The sequence below is a fragment of the Chenopodium album genome, chromosome 10 (assembly GCF_948465745.1).
Source record: "Chenopodium album chromosome 10, dcCheAlbu1.1, whole genome shotgun sequence".
NCBI classification, from domain to species: Eukaryota; Viridiplantae; Streptophyta; class Magnoliopsida; order Caryophyllales; family Amaranthaceae; genus Chenopodium; species Chenopodium album.
Genome location: NC_137843.1, coordinates 34,701,486 through 34,714,814, shown reverse-complemented (window position 1 = coordinate 34,714,814; position 13,329 = coordinate 34,701,486). Strand labels below are relative to the sequence as shown.

Sequence of the window (13,329 nt, the reverse complement as noted above, 5' to 3'; positions counted from 1 at the left end):
AGGAATTTCAAGATCCAATTGAAATCTAAGATCAAATTCAAGTTCAAACAAGTAAATCTTAAGCTTCTCTCTCCACTTTCTTTCTCTACTATTTCTGGAAAATTATATCTAAAGTACAAAAGTTCAGTCTTCATAAAAAAAAAAAAAGTCAAAAGCTATAAAGTCAAAAATCGAGCGAATGGGCTGCACAGGGCCGTGAGCACGCACCCACCAGCCGCGCGCACGCACCCCTGTGTGGTGCACGAGGCCTTGGCTCCTTCACTTTGCTTGATCAAACTCCGCGCTCCCGAGCATCCCCATTATCAGTACACTCGAGATGATGCCCGCGAGCAAGGCAGTCCCAAAATGAGCAAATTGACTTGATTATTCACCTACAAAACACAAATAAAACAAAGAGAGAAAGCATAACAAAATAAAACTAAAACTAAAACTATGAATTATCAACTAAAAATATGAAAAACTCGTAAAAACTAATCGAGAACCAAAGTGAATTATAAAAATGGAAAATCAAATAAAACTAAGAAAATTATATGAAAATGATGAAAGAAAATAAAGAAAATGAACCTAAATCTTATTCTTTTGAGCACCATAAACGACGCTCATCAAATTCCCCCAAGCTAAACTTTTGCTCGTCCTCGAGCAAAAAAAAATCAAACCCAAGGGAAAATGATGACACTATTCAAGCAAAGAAAGAAACAAGAAAACTAGAGAAGATGAGAATATACACTAACTCACTTTCGTAGGAATCACAGTCAATTTTAGCAAGTAAAGACATGCCATTTAAACCCCAAGATTGCCCTAGAGGACGAGTGATGCTCTCATAAAGGTTTCCAAAGAGGTTAACCTATAACTCTTTTTATTAAAAGGGAGTCAAAGCATAAGAAAAGAAAAGAGAAAGTTTAAAACCTTGAAAAGAAAACAAATGCTTATACAATGGACTTTTGCACATGATCAAAGCACGAAGGATATCAAACTTTCTAAAACAACAATGGTAAGCACGTTCTAAGATATCGAGGGTTGATTGAAACATAGGGCATGCTAAGCGTAGAGAACTAATGAGGTGCAATCCACTTTCATCCCAACCAATCTAACCGCGTTCTGCCTAATGGCTTCAAATCTTCCCTTAGTAAGCGTCTCTATGGTTCCTCGAAGGAACCGGAAAAGAATAGAATTTGAGGGTTCTCGACATCTTGACCTTGCATACCTTTTCCTTAGGCTTTAACTCATAATGCCCTCCCTCGGTATATGACTCAACCACTAGGTTGAAAGGACTTTCCCAAAGGTTGTAACGTAAAGGCAAAAGGTTAGGGGTAGGCTTAAAATTTAGAATTTGGTGGTATACCTAAGTTATGAAGCAAAGATTGGCCAAACCTCGACACCAAAACCAAGAAGTCACCAAACAAAAGCAAACTTATACCCCCAAGCTTATTCAAAGCTATATCCACAAGCATATATACAAAAAGCGTAAACGCTTCTCCCCTAAGCTAAAAGGAAGCATTGTCCCCAATGCCTGAAATGGGAAAAGAATCACATCAAAATGCTTTTTTTTTTTTTTTTTAATTTTCTCATTTTCACTTTTTTTTTTCTTGTAATTTTCATTTTATCAAAGCAATTGTCTTCGCCTCCTTTAACTTTGGACGGCTTTTTCGATTTTGCAATTATTATGTCCTTGCCTTTTTTAACTTTGGACGGCTTTTTCGATTTTGCAATTATTATGTCCTTGCCTTTTTTAACTTTGGACGGCTTTTTCATATATTCATTTGCCATTATTCACAATATATACAAAAGACGAGCTTGCTTATAAATAAAACCAATATCCAACTTTATAGACCACAAACTCCAAAAACATGACCATTTGCTTCACAAAAACCAAAAATGGAACAAAAAGAAACAAAAAGGCTCAAAGGTCTAAAGATGTGGCTTTAAAAGAAGGGGAAAGACTCAAATGGTTAGCAAGATGGCAAATGTAAACCCAATGAACTAAAAAGAAAGAAGAAAATCCTAGAAATGAAAAATGGCCTTTGTCCTTCCTAGTTGGTTCGGTCTCGTGTTTGAGAATTATGAGTCAAGATTCAAGAGTAGGTATGCAAAGGTTAAGGATCCACGCCGCACAATCAAAAATGATGAAGGCTTGAAAAAGAAAAATCCTCACATGGTTGGAGCAAAAACTAACTAAAGTTGTCAAATCCACCAAAGGAAGCAACTCCGTCTTACCACAAACCAAAAGAATCCGACTTCAAGGCCCCAAAAGGTCTAAACCACTACCTTAGTATACCCTATCCTAGAGTCAACCAAAAATACTCTCAAACCGTGCAAACCATTGTTTTTAGGAAGAAAAATAGCCAATGTCCAAGTTCAAGTGGTACTAAGTCCAAAGTAAAAGCAAAAAGATGAAGAAAGAAAAGCAATGCCACAAAAACATTTTATTCATATTTACAAAAACAAGTTTTGTTTTATTTTTTTTTTGTTTTTTTTTATATATTTTTTTAAAGGAAAAAAAGGACTAAAAACAAAATAATGAGAGCAAGGGATAGAAAGAAAAGAAAAGAATAAGAATAAGAGAAAAGGAAAACATGAAGGAAAAAGAAAACCAAAAGAAAAAGAAAAAGAAGAAAAGGGAAATGAAGTGAAAAATAGAAAAGTAAAGGAGAAGTAGAAAGCAACAAGGAAGTAATGCTAACACACATAAATCCCAATCAACAAAACCAGTGAACATTCGGCCACAACGCCAATGCTCCCAAACACACTAGGGTGTTAAAAAGCAAACAAGCTCGAACCATTCAACTTCTCCTAGAACTAATCCTTGACTAAGCAACCAAGAAAAGAAAAAGAAGAGAAATAGAAAGATCTCACCGGGCGCCAAAGCTATTGTACATTAAACAAGGCGAAAGAGCACCTTTACGATCGTCGAAATCCAAAGCATAAGCAATGGAGCAAGGTGAGAAATAAAAAAAAAAAAAAAAAAAAAAACTATATACAAAGAAAATTGTTAGTAACTTCAATACAAAAGAAAAGAAGAAAATAGAAAATAAAATACATGAAAATAAAGAAAAAGCAACATGAATAGGATCAAATGAGTATAGGAAGCAGAATAATCAGACTGAAGCAGTATCAGGAGACAAGATATCCAACAATCATCATCAGGAATCATCAAAACAGAGACACAGAGAAACATAGCGGACAGCGATCAGCGAAACAAACAACAAAAACAAATAATCGGGCAGAGAAATCAGCAGAAATACAGCATCATCATCATAAAACCAAAAGACACAGAGATCAATACCAGACCAGAAGCATATGAGACCAGGAATGAACTACAAAAGCAAGGGGGGAAACGGTGAAGCACATAAACAAACGACATAAAGCACCCCCAAGCTTAAAATGGACTACCCCCCTAACTCTAAACCTAAAGACATATAGGCAACAGAGAAACATCATATAAAGCACATAAGAAGGGGGGTAGCCATGGTAGTATCACTCCGCACTATGGTAAGGGGTAGAATGAGAACTCCCGTCACCGGTCTCCATCATATGGCTAGAGCTAGCCATCTAGTTCACGTCCATGGGAGCCTTACCCCTTAACCTACCTTCCCTCCTAGCTCTATCAACCTCAAAATAATGAGACCAATCATCTAAGACCAGCTCACCCGACCTACCCCACCTACCAAAAGTCTCAGGGTCTGGAAAGGGCGTAGGATTAGCCGGATCATATGTATAATCACAACCACCGGGCTGCCTATAGTCGTAAGTGGCCGGGGTGGTGCCTATGATAGAACTAGGGTGAACATGAGGGCCCTCCCAATAAGGGTAGCAAGGCCTAGGACCAACGATAGGATCAAAAGGCTCCCATTGAGGGATAGGTCCTTGTCAGACCGGGAGATACGGGTAATTCACATAGGGCTCAATCTCCCCCCTCCGAACATGTAAATCGTACAATTGATTTGTATGATAGTCATAACCAAGATAAGGGTTTTGCATCGAAGGCATAGAATATAACACATTAGCAATATAATCAAGCCTAGCATGAATGGTTGACGAATCAAAAGTAGAAGGAGTAGGAGAGTCGGAAGGAATAGGCGTACCTCCCGGTTCAACCGAGGGAAGAGTTTGAACATTCGATGAGAAGGCATTGGTTGATCGACCTCTTGTATGGTTCATCCTTCGTCGAATAGAAGGGTCAATATCTCGCACTGGAGGCTTCCAAGACAGGGAATCTTTCTCTTTTGGTCGGGTAGTTGCCTCTTTGCATGGGATTAAGAACCATTCTTTAATCTGGGAAACTTTCTAAATGAAAACATCATCCTTTCTAGTACGATCAAGGAACTTTTGGTTCACAAGGGCGAAGATGTTGAGGAAATGAGAAGAAGATTTTTCTCGAGGATCGATAATTGGGGGAAGCTCATTTAACAAAGTCTTATAGTCATCATTGATGCAAAGAGCTAGGATAGAAATCATTCCTCCCAATTGGATGCTCCCCGATAGGCTAACTCCATCACGGATATCCAAAAATCGATTGATCAAATGCTCCGTGAAATCCACTAGCTCAATCTCAAAGTCTTTTTGGTTGGCTATCCACAACCAACAAAGCTCCTCTCGGGAGATAGCTCCCAAAGAGTCTTTGGAGAAAAGAGCGTAAGTGAGGATACGGTTGAAATACCGCATAGCCCGATGAATCATGGAAGCGGTCTTGGAATTTTGAGGCTCATACTTTCCTTCCTCCGAGATACTTCTCCACCAACGTTGCTCATTATATCCATGGTCACTTGCCATTCTACTATGTGCCGGATAGATACAATGATCCGCGTCCTCGGCCCATGGAAACTTGAGGTATGAACATAGTTGAGAATCCGTCAATGTGTGATCATTATTAAAAAGTTGGAAAGTCAAAATCCTTGAGGAATTTTCACCCGGTTCTCGGACTACTTCAAGAGAAGAAAGAAATTCATAGGTCACCCTAGCATAAGTAGGGGCGCTCAAATCCAAAAACTCTAAAAGATCAAGGCCCTTTGCAAGAAGCCGAACGTCCTCATCTATTCCGAGAAACTTGGTTGTTGCTTGATCGTAGAATCTTGTTGGTCTTAGCTTCCTCTTGGATAGACGCTTGAAACGATCCCAATGTGATTCTCTAGAAAATCAATGTCGTATGTTTCTTCTACCTCGGGAGGAGGTGGAACAACATGCCTAGATTTACTTGAACTTGATCTTGCCCGCTTCTTTTGACGGATTGGAGCCATCTACAAGAAGGAAAACAACTCATGAGCAAATTTTTAAATTTGTCATATTTCAATAATAAGCATAAGTAATTGCTCAAGAATCAAGCACAAATGCAATTATCTCAAAATAGAAGCAAGAGATGGCTACATATGAACAATGCCATTAGTATAGAATCATGAATTTGAAGCAATTAGGCATGGATTAAAGGCAAAATTGAACATGAGAGACCAAATCATGAATCAAATTGAGCAAAATAATCTCAAACATTGAATTATCGAAGCAATAAAACCATCATAAAGAATACCCATGAGAGAGAAAATGACCAACAATGGTGATTCAAGTATTCAATCAAATTATACAAATTCATCATCAAAAAGCTTCAATTCAACACTCAATAACATCATTCAACACAAATTACAAGTGAAAAGAACTAACAATGGAGTTCTACCATGAAAGCAAAAATAAGGATTTCAAGCTTGAACAATGAGGAAGAAGATGACTAGAAAATAAGAATTGTACCTCAATGAAGCCTTGAATTACTTGCAAATTGCCCAAAATGAAGATTTAAGAACAAATAGAACACCCATAGACAAGTTCCAAACCTCAACACAAAGCTTCAAAATTTCGAAAAATAACCCAAAATTTTCGAAATTGCGTTCGAAAATCTGAAATTTTTTGGTTAAAATTCGAAAATGTGATGTGTTTAATTGTAATTTGATGTTAAAATGGAAATAAAAGAGGTGAAATTGGTTTTATTGTGCAAGAGAGATAATAGGGATTGATGAGTTAATGGAGTTGGGAAAAATGGGGCAAAATCGGGGAGAAAGAAAGGAGAAATAAGGGGTTCATTTTGGGGTAAAAAAGGGGGGGCGTGAACGCACCTGGCTGCTGCGTGCGTGCAGGGCCTGGTGCGTGCGCACCAGCTGCAGCATGTCAGGGGGAGTTTTTCGCATGAAACCCCTGACCCCTGTGGTGCGTGCGCGCGGTATCATGGTGCGTGCGCACCACATGCAACTCGGGGAGGGCTGAATTTCTCGACCAAATGCTAAAAATTTGCTGACCCCAATGGTGCGCGCGCGCAGTTAGGGGGTGCGCGCGCACCATAGGATGATCGAACTTTGTTCAAATTCCGGCAAGATTTTAACAAAAGGCTAGGGAAGAGAAAGAAAAATACCCTTGAATATGCTTTCGTGTTTGCATTCTCACCGACGTTATCGAGTGTCATGACCAAGTACTCAAAAATTTCACACAAAAAAAAATAATCCAAAATTTACTCGAACGTGAATGTAGAAATCAATGAAAATGCAAACACGATAACATATTACCCCAACAAACTCCTTCACCGAAGCTTAACCAAACCTCATGAAATCTTGAAGTAACACCAAAATTGTTGGAAATTATCTTCGATCCAATCTCATGGTACCTAAAGTCAAGAGAACAAACAAAAATAAAGAGAAATAAGAAAAGCTCTCAAGGATAAAAGAAATATAGGAAATCGTAAAATCAAAAGAAAAAGGTTAGAAAACCGGGTTGCCTCCCGGGTAGCGCTTGTTTAACGTCATAGCTCGACGTCCTCCACCAATTAAGGTGGTTGTCGGAGAAGCGATGAGTGAACAAGGCCAACAAAAGCACCGTCGAAATACTTCTTGAGACGATGGCCATTGACCTTAAACGAAGAAGAAGTATCCATCATTGAGACCTCCACAACACCACTTGAAAAAACATTCTTGACCAAATAGGGACCGCTCCATCTTGACATGATCTTTCCGGGAAACAACTTCATTTTTGAATTGTAGAGAAGAACCTTATCGCCAACACAAAAATCTTTCTTCTCAATAAACTTGTCATGTGTTTCCTTGGAACGAGACTTGTACACACTAGCACAATTATAGGCATCAAGTCGAAGCTCCTCTAGCTCATGAAGATCTAACCACCTTTTCTCCCCCGCACTTGCCAAGTCAAAATTTATCTTCTTGATTGCCCACAAAGCACGGTGTTCAATTTCAACCGGGAGATGGCATGACTTGCCATAGACTAGGTGGTATGGAGTGGTACCTATGGGGGTCTTGAAAGCCGTTCGATAGACCCAAAGAGCATCATCAAACTTTTTCGACCAAATGCTTTCGATTTCTCGCAACCGTCTTTTCAAGGATGAGCTTGATTTGACGATTAGAGACTTCCACTTGACCGCTCGATTAGGGATGATATGGGAGGCCAAATCTTTGATGGACTCCATGCTTCCTCAACATCTTTTGAAAGGCATGGTGAATAAAATGAAAAACGTTGTCTCTTATCACCGCCTTTGGTACCCCAAATCTTGGAAAGATTATCTTCCTAAACAACTTCATAACCACCTTGTGGTCGTTAGTTGGGGAGGCAATGGCCTCGACCCACTTAGACACGTAGTCGACCACCACAAGGATATATTGATTTTCGAAAGACAAGGGAAATGGCCCTATAAAATCAATACCCCATACATCAAACACTTCCAACTCGAGTATAGGTTGTTGAGGCATTTCATTTCTCTTGGAGATGTTCCCAACTCTTTGACATCGGTCACATGTCTTTACGAAGCCCCATGAGTCCTTAAAGAGATGTGGCAACCATAGACCGCATTGAAGGACCTTAGTGGCGGTCTTAGAGACACCCATATGGCCCCTGCTTGGATCCGAATGGCACATTTTCAAAACACTAGGCACCTCTTCGTTTGGCACACAACGTCTAAGTAAGCCATCGACCCCTCGTTTGTATAAGATGGGATCATCCCACACATAATGCCTTTCCTCTCTCTTGAGCTTCTTTCTTTGGTTCTTAGAAAAGGAAGGAGGAAACTCCCCACATGCAAGAAAGTTCACTAAATCGGCAAACCATGGGAGCTCCTTTGCATCAATAGCATACAAGAAGTCATCAAGCATCCTATCCTCAATTGGAGAACCGTCATCATGAGTTTGAGAATCTTCTAAACGAGAGAGATGGTCCGCCACAACATTTTCCGCTCCTCTTTTATCCCTAATCTCAATGTCAAAGGTTTGGAGCTCAAGAACCCACAGGATCAACCTTGGCTTGGACTCTTTCTTGGCAAAAAGATACTTGAGAGCCGCATGATCCGTGAAGACAATGGTCTTGGAACCCAATAGATAACAACAGAACTTCTCAAAAGCATGAACTATAGCCAAGAATTCCTTCTCCGTTGTAGTGTAATTCCGTTGAGCTCCATTTAGAGTCTTAGACATATAATAGATCACATGAAGTTTCTTGTCCACTCTTTGACCCAAGACACCTCCTATTGCCGAATCACTTGCATCACACATAAACTCAAATGGTAAATCCCACCTTGGAGCTTGAACAATAGGAGTAGAGATTAGAGCTTTCTTCAACTTATTGAATGCCTCCAAACACTTATCATCAAATACAAACTCGGCATCTTTTTGAAGAAGATCATTGAGGGGCTTTGCAATGAGCGAGAAATCCTTGATGAATCTTCTATAAAACCCAGCATGCCCTAAGAAAGATCTCACTCCCTTTACATTTACCGGAGGTGGAAGCTTTTCAATAATTTCAATTTTAGCTTTATCCACCTCTATCCCCTTGTGAGAGATCTTATGGCCAAGGAGTATGCCTTCCTCCACCATGAAGTGACATTTCTCCCAATTCAAGACCAAGTTCACCTTTTCACACCTTGCAAGACATTTTTCAAGGTTTTCAAGGCATGCCTCAAATGAAACACCTCATACGGAGAAGTCATCCATAAAAACCTCCATCTCCTCTTCCAACATATCTCCAAATATACTCATCATGCATCTTTGAAATGTCGCGGAGCATTGCAAAGGCTGAACGGCATCCTCCTATAAGCAAATGTACCGTATGGACAAGTGAAGGTTGTTTTCTCTTGGTCATCCGGGTGGATAGGGATTTGGAAAAATCCCAAATAACCATCAACAAAACAATAGAACTTGTGCCTTGTTAGTCTCTCAAGCATTTGATCAATAAAAGGAAGGGGGAAATGATCTTTCTTTATAGATGTGTTTAGACTTCTATAGTCTATACACATCCTCCATCCCGTGACCGTCCTCGTCAGAATGAGCTCACCTTTCTCATTCTCAATGACGGTCATACCTCCCTTCTTTGGGACAACGTGAACGGGAGAGACCCACCTAGAACTAGAAATGGGGAATATGATTCCCGCATCCAAAAGTTTGGTGATCTCTTTCTTCACTACCTCTCCCATTTGGGGGTGTAGCTTTTGTTTTCTCTCAATAGAAGGTAGAGCACCCTCCTCAAGGGTTATGTGGTGTGTACATAAAGCGGGGCTTATACCTTTGAGGTCATCAATGGTATAACCTAAAGCACCTTGGTGCTTTCTCAAAACATCACACAACTCTTGAGCTTAGCGCTCTCTCAGAGAAGAGCTAACAATCACGGGATAGGTGGAGTTGGGTCCCAAGAATTCATACCAAAGGTGTGATGGAAGAGGTTTGAGCTCAACCATTGGAACACCTTTACCTTCCTTTGATGTAGCCACTTGCAACGCTTCTTGGCTAGAAATGCTAATACACATTTGCTCTTTAACATCCTCAAGGCTTCCATTGAGCACATCTTCATACAAATTCATCTCCTTGCTAGGAGCACCTATCTTTTCCTTATTCAACAAAACATTCTCAAGAGCATCGTTTAAAGTGAGCAATTGCTCATGCATAGAAGACACAACATGGTCAAGAGAATCAATCAACATGCAATTTTCTAAAGAAGAACTTGGATACTTCATACTATCATTCAAGTCAAATTCTATCACCTCATCCCCTACTTTGAGTGAAATTTTAGCACTTTTCACATCTATCAAAGCACCCGAAGTAGCAAGGAATGGTCTCCCTAGAACGATAAGAATGTTAGCATCTTCGTCCATCTCAAGCACCACAAAATCCACCAGAATAACAAATTTCCCAACCCTCAAAGGAACATCCTCTACCTTACCCTTAGGAAACTTAATTGACCTATCGGCCAATTGCAAAGTGATGTTAGTAGGTAAGAGTTCCCCTAACTCAAGTCTTTGGTACACCGAATATGGCATAAGGCTAACACTAGCTCCTAGGTCACACAAGGCATTCTCAATTTGCATTTTATAAATGGAACAAGGGATGGAATAGTTTCCGGGGTCTTTTAGCTTAGGTGGCATCTTGTTCATTATGATTGCACTACAATTCTTGGTCAAGTGCACCGTCTCTACACCATCACAAGTCCTCCTACCACTCAAAATGTCTTTGAGGAATTTTGCGTAGTTGGGCATTTGGGTGACAACTTCGGTAAATGGTAAAGAAAGGTGAAGTTGCTTGAGCATGTCAATGAATCTTCTAAATTGTTCATCTAAATTGTGTCTCATGAATTTTTGTGGATAAGGAAGCTTGGGTTTCACAATTTCTTTCTCCACTCTCACCTCACTAGGCTTCTTAATCTCAACCTCACTCAAAGATGCACTATCTCTCTTATCCTCTACCAAGACTTCCTTTGGGACTTCCTTAGTTTCACTCTTCTTAAGAAAACTCTCCTTAAGAACCTTACCACTCCTTGTAACAATAGCATTCACGGGTCTATTGGGATTTAAGCCTTGGGAAGGTAAAGAGGAAGGACTAGCATGGTCTTTCAAAGCATTAGCAAGTTGAGAAATTTGGTTTTCAAGCATCTTATAATGAGTCATCATTTCATTAAATTTCTTGTCACTTATGGCCATATAAGTGTTCAACAACTTTGTTTGATTCTCAATGATTTCCTCCAAATTTGTTCTATGTGAATAAGAAGAAGATTGAACATAGGAATTATAATTTTGGGCCTTTGGAGCAAATCCGGGTGGAGAACCTCTTTTAGCATTGTTTTGAAAATTGCCTCTACCTTGATTGTTCCAATTACTACCTTGATTATGATTCCCATAACCTTGGTTTTGATTACCATAATTTTGGTTTTGATTTTGGCTACTATAACCTTGATTGTTATAGTTACCTCGAGAACCTTGGTTCCCTTGGTTCCTATAACCACCACCTTGGTTATAGTTGTCAAAATTTCCATGATTGTTGTAATTCCTATTCCATTGACCTCTTTGATTCTAAAACCTAGAATCATGATTATTTGACACATAGTTCACATGCTCATTAACATTTCCATCTTAATCATCACAAACATCCATACATGCATGAGGGCAACTAGAAACATCATGATCATACGACCCACAATCATAACAAAACAAGCATCCACTAGGCATGTTATTAGAAGAGGGAGGGGGTTGAGAATTAGAAGACATACCTCTCCCCTTAGATTGGGAGGGTAGACTTGAAACTTGGTAGGTAGTACTTTCCAACTTTCCTTGATAGCGGACATCTCCTTCCCCAAGTTTGTCATTTGTGAGGATAGATTGTTGATTGCATTTAAATGATCAACCGAGTACACCGAAGAGCTACTCTTGCTAATTGACTCTCTTTCTCCATCTTGCCAATCTCTATAATATCTCACTACGTCTTCAATTATGTCCACCACTTCCTCTTCTGTTTTGTTCATGATAGGACCTCCAGCTCCTCCATCTAAATATGATTTTCCTTGAGAGCTAAGACCTCCATAGAAGAGTTGAATAATTTGATAGGTTGGAATTCTGTGATGAGGACACTCCCTTTGATACTCTTTGTATCTCTCCCATGCTTCATAGAGGCTCTCACTTGGCTTTTGCTTGAAACCTTGAATCAAAGCTCTAGCCTTCGCCGTTTTCTTTTGTGGATAAAAACGAGATAGAAATTCCTTGGTAACCTCGTCCCATGTCCTTAGAGAATTCGGCTTGACCTCCTTGTCTAGCCATTCCAAAGCGCGCCCTATGAGAGAAAAGGGAAAGAGCTTGAGGCGGATGAATTCTTGGGAAATTCCGTTCACCTTGATAGTATTGCAATATTTTTCGAATTCCTTGAGATGGTTTAGTGCGATTTCATGCTTGGCCCCACTAAATTGTTGCCTCTATCAAAGTGATCATTGCCGGCCTTATTTCAAAATCATTTGCCGGTATTGTAGGTGGGGTAATCCCACTCTCAAATCTATATGCACCGGGAATCCCCAATTCCTTCAATGCCACTCTCGGATTTTCTCCCATTCTTGCTTGTTCTTCTTGTTGTGGTTCTTCTTCACTTGAAATGCTACGGCTCAAAGATTGTCTAGCACCCCTCAACCTTGTAATAGTTCTCTCAATTTTCGGATCAAATGGCACTAGTGAATGACCATGTGCTCTATGCATAAAATCTCAAAAGAAATGGTTAGTAGCACGGCTACAAGTGTAGCCTAAAAGAAAATCTTTTTGTATTTTCAATTAAAGGTGAAATAGACTCAACAACTGTAACAAAGCACCAATATCATTCCCCGGCAACAGTGCCAATTTTGACAAGAGGAAAATGTAGGTCGTTATCTACCTCTCCCTAGAGCCAAACCTAATTTGTAAACACTCGACCAACCTAATACAAGTATATGGTAAGTCAAGGGTCAAACCCAAAGGAATGAGTAGGAACGATGCTATAGCCTATGTCAAGCTAATTCGAAGAATATAAATGGTTGTGGTTGGTGACTAAAGTGTCAAGAAGCTAGACAAATCGAAGAATTCAATATGCTAAACACTAGGGATATAGATTCCACATGCAAGCTCAATGATTATGCTAATTTATAGATCACTCAATCGATTCAACATCACAAGGGACAAACAATAGTTACAATCAAAGGAATCCAAAATCTATCTCCTATAAGCCAAGCTAGGGTTCACTATGAATGGCTAACAAGGGAAATCACAATCAAATTCAATCAATTAATGCAATTCTCAAATCAAGGGTTCATGTCATTGAAATTTGCAATGCAATCTAGATTAATCTTATAGGTTGATCACTCCTAGTTTAATTAATCACATGCACAACTATGTCAACCAATTTAATTGCAACAATCCAATCAATTTAGTATCATCAACTAGCAAAAATAATCAATCAAGCATGCTTTCCCTTCTCCCTAGCAACTAATCTACTCACTAATCATGGTGAAATTAAGGAACAAAACAAATTTAATCAAATTCATATTCATTTAAAGCTTAATCAAAAGAAAATTAATCAA

At 39.4% G+C, this 13,329-nt stretch overlaps 1 non-coding gene across 1 annotated transcript; it reads left to right on the top strand.

Annotated features, from left to right (window-relative positions):
* Positions 1-11,845: 11,845 nt before the first annotated feature.
* Positions 11,846-11,951, top strand: LOC145565743 (small nucleolar RNA R71). The gene has a single exon (XR_014095123.1). It is a non-coding gene; the product is annotated as a small nucleolar RNA R71 (small nucleolar RNA).
* Positions 11,952-13,329: the final 1,378 nt, after the last annotated feature.